Below are 4283 nucleotides of genomic sequence, written 5' to 3'. Positions count from 1 at the left end.
TAATTTACATCTTCATTCATTCTAATGATTTCTAAGATGAGGATATAAATATGTTTGTTTCCAAATAATCCATTTTTAGAACACTAGTTGAACTATCTTTGCCTTTCTCATAAAATGTTAATGTTTTATTTTAAATCAAATATCAAGTTACATTGAGTACCTATTGATCAGAAGGAAATTTGTCAAACGGGTACATAGGAATTTGTGACCTTAATAAATAAATTGAATGTTATTAACTTTTTTTTTAAAAAAATGTATGTGTGGAATTCTCTATCTGCTTTTATAGTACTTGACATCTCCTGTAGTACATTCCCATATTTGGGAGATGTCACGGTGAATGTGGTAGGCAGGATAAATCCCCAAAAATGTCTAAACACAATCCCTGGGAAGTGTATATTGTTACCTTACATGGCAAAGATTCAAAGGTTCTTTGCAGATGTGAGTAGAGTTATGTATTTTGAGATAGGAAGTCATCATGGGTTAGTTACTCAGTTGACCAAATCTAGTCATACAAGTCCTTTTTTTCTTTAAGATTTTATTTATTTATTCATGAGAGACACAGAGAAGCAGAGACATTGGAGAGGGAGAGAAGCAGACTCCTCATAGGGAACCTGATGTGGGAATTCGAGGACCCTGGGATCATGGCCTGAACCAAAGGCAGACTCAACCCCTGAGCCACCCTGAGCCCGGAGCACCCAGGTGCTCCAAGTCACACGGTTCCTTAAAAGTAAGAACCTTTCTTGGCTGAGCTTAGAGACAGATCTGGCACCTTGCCGATGAGGGAAGGAGAGCATAACATAAGGGATGTGAAGACTTCTAAAAGGTGGAAAAGGCACAGAAACGGATTATCCCACAGAGCAATCAGGGCAGGACATAGCCCTACTGACCCTGAAACCTGCACGGGACTTCCGTCCTACAGAAATAAAAGATAACAACTTTGTGTCTGTCTAAGCTGCTAAATTTGTGCTAATGTGTTTTGATAGCAGTAAAAAAAAAAAAAAAACAATACAGTAAACAATTTATGTAGATTACAAGAAGGAGATACCTGTGAAGGCATCTTTGAAGATGGATGAGAATGAAACTGCAGAACTCGCAGAGAACTGTGGAGTTCACTACGCAGATTCTACTGCTTATTGTCGACCTTTAGAGGAGCAGGATCACTTCTACACAAAGATGTTATCGTCTCAACTGTGGGCAAAGAAGGCGAAGGATCTTGTGTGATGAAAGAAGATGCATCAAAGATGAAAATATTTAAAGTAGGGTGCCAGGCTGTTTTTTTTTTTTTTTCTCCATGGTATTCTTACCAACCATGACAGTAGGTTAAGTGTCCATGATACCAATTAAAAAAACATGGAAGTTCTCTAGCTGCAGCTGGCCTGTACTCCACATTCTACCACCACTTGTTGTCTGATCTACTGCCAAGACCTCCACTGACCACAATGGAAGAGGAATTAGCTGCACTTGTCGTTGACAACGGCTCTGGCATGTAGAAGGCAGGCTTTGGCAGAGGTGATGCCCCCCCAAGCCATGTTTCTGTTCATTGTCAGGCAATCCTGACACCGGAGCATTATGGTGGGTATGGGCCAGAAGGACTCTTATATCAGTAATGAGGCCCAAAGCAAATGGGGCATCCTGACCTTCAAGTACGGCATTGAACATGGCATTGTCATCAACTGGGGTGACATGAAGGAGATCCAGCACCACAACTTCTACAACAAGCTGTGCGTGGCCCCTGAGGAGCTCTATATCCTGCTGACCAAGATCCCCCTGAACCTTAAGGCCAAAGGTGAGATGACTCAGATCGTGTTCGAGACCTTCAACACCTCTGCCATGTACTTGGCTATCCAGACTGTGCTGTTCCTGTATGCTGTCGTCACACCACTGGTATTGTCCTGGACATTGGGGATGGGCTCACCCACACTGTGCACATATATGAGAGACATGCCCTACCCCATACCATCCTGCTTATGGACGGATGGCCTAGACCTGATAGACCAGCTCATTGAAGATCCCCGTGGAGTGTGGCTACAGCTTCAAGACCCCCCCCCCCACACACACACACACAAACCCTGAACAGGAAATCGTGAATAACATCCAGAAGTTTTTCTATGTCCTGGACATTGGGGATGGGCTCACCCACACTGTGCACATATATGAGAGACATGCCCTACCCCATACCATCCTGCTTATGGACGGATGGCCTAGACCTGATAGACCAGCTCATTGAAGATCCCCGTGGAGTGTGGCTACAGCTTCAAGACCACCCCCCCCACACACACACACAAACCCTGAACAGGAAATCGTGAATAACATCCAGAAGTTTTTCTATGTCATCCTGGATTTCAAGCAGGGGATGGTCACCCTGCATCTTCATTCTCCCGAGAGAAGAGCTATGAGATGCCTGATGGGCAGGTGATCACCATTGGCAATGAGCAATTCCACTGCCCTGAGGTGCTCTTTCAGCTTTCCTTCCTAGGGTCTGGAATCCTGTGGTAATCATGAGACCACTTTCAACTCTATCATGAAGTGTGAAGTTGATATCTGAAAGGACTTCTATGCTAACACAGTGCTGTTTGCTGGGACCACCATGCAACCCAGCAGTGCCGATAGGATGTGGAAGATCACAGTTCTGGCACCCAGCACAATGAAGGCCAAGATCATTGCTCCTCCTGAGTGAAAGTCCTCTGTGTGAATTGGAGGCTCCATCCTGGCCTCACTGTACACCTTCTAGCAGATGGATCCATAAACAGGAGTATGATGAGTTGGGCCCCAGTGGTCCACCTCGAACGCTTCTAAATGGACTGTGAGCAAATTCCAAAGTATAAATTTGTCCTGGCAAATATACACACCTCATGCTAGCCTCATGAAACTGGAATAAGCCTTTGAAGAGAAATTTGTCTTTGAAACTTAGATCTGATATCAGTACTGAATTGTAGAACTTGTTGCTCATCTTGACCTTGTATCCAAGTTAACTGTTCCATTGGTACATGTTTAATACCTTGTACATATCTTTGATTTAAACCTTAGTATATGCTGCTAGGTCAATCATGGATGAGGTTGAGAACATATTTATGGAAGAGAAATCCTTTGGTTTGAGAATCTGAGAGACCACAAGGGTCTTGATTGTGTAGGGTATTAATGTGTAAGAGCTACCTATTCCAGGATTTCTCTAGAGGCTGGCAAGGGTCCTGAACCAGTTGTCATTTCTGTCTTGCCAGTCTGACAGGGTTGAGAAGGTCTGAGCCTTAGGACTCACTTTTCTTTCTTACCCTATGTTTTCCTGCCAGAATACCATGGGTTGTAAAACACTTTGCATTTACAACTGTAAATGTATTCATCCTTTTAATTTATGTAACATTTTTGTATACAATTCTTAATTTTTTAAAAGATGACAATAAATTTTGGTTTTCTACTATCATGTGAAAACATTAGGCCCCAGGAACACATCATTGTGAGAGGAAAACAAGGTACTGCAGTGAAAAACAAAGAAATAAAACAAAAGAAACTTGGATGGAAGAGTCTTTGGAGCCTTTTCTGATTTTGATTATTTTAGGTTAGGTTGGGCTTTTAGGACCTGTCAGGTGCTTACCCTAATTTTTTTCTAACTCTTTGCTTTGTGACTGTACAGTACAGTCAAAGAAAACAGGACAGATAAATCAGAAAATACTTAATCATGTTGTTTTTTTCTTTTTTTTTTTTTCAGCTTTGGGATATGATTGACATCTTATGTAGGTTTAAGATGTACAAAGTGATGATATGATACATGTATATTGTGAAATGTTTGCCACAATAAGGTTAGTTAACATCCTTTACCTAATATAATTATCATTTTGTTATTACAGTAAAAATATTTATTCTCACAGCAACTTTTAAATATTCAATACAGTATTATTAACTATAGCCACTATTCTTGTTCCTTAAATGCCCAGAATCAATCAATCTTATAAGTTTGTGCCCCTTTAGCTATATCTCCCCAATTCCCCACCCCTCAGCATCTAGCCACCAACATTCTATTCACCATTTCTATGAGTTTGGAGGTTTTTATTTTTTTAAGATTTTATTTATTTACTCATGAGAGACACACAAGAGAGAGGCAGACACACAGGCAAAGAGAGAAACAGGCTCCCTGTGGGGAGCCTGATGCAGGACTTGATCCGAGGGCCCTGAGATCACACCCTGAGCTAAAGGCAGAGACTCCACCACTGAGCCACCCAGGCATCCCAAGTTTTGTAGTTTTAGGAATCCACATGTAACTGAGAAAATTGAGTATTTTTCTCTGTCTG

General features: G+C 41.6%; 1 pseudogene; it reads left to right on the top strand.

The window, feature by feature from the left end:
• The first annotated feature begins 1439 nt into the window (after positions 1–1439).
• LOC121474072 lies at positions 1440–2807 on the top strand (annotated as a pseudogene).
• Positions 2808–4283: the final 1476 nt, after the last annotated feature.

The sequence above is a fragment of the Vulpes lagopus genome, chromosome 12, assembly GCF_018345385.1.
Source record: "Vulpes lagopus strain Blue_001 chromosome 12, ASM1834538v1, whole genome shotgun sequence".
NCBI classification, from domain to species: Eukaryota; Metazoa; Chordata; class Mammalia; order Carnivora; family Canidae; genus Vulpes; species Vulpes lagopus.
Note: the sequence above shows the minus strand (reverse complement) of the source record. Positions and strands in the feature narration are given on the sequence as shown.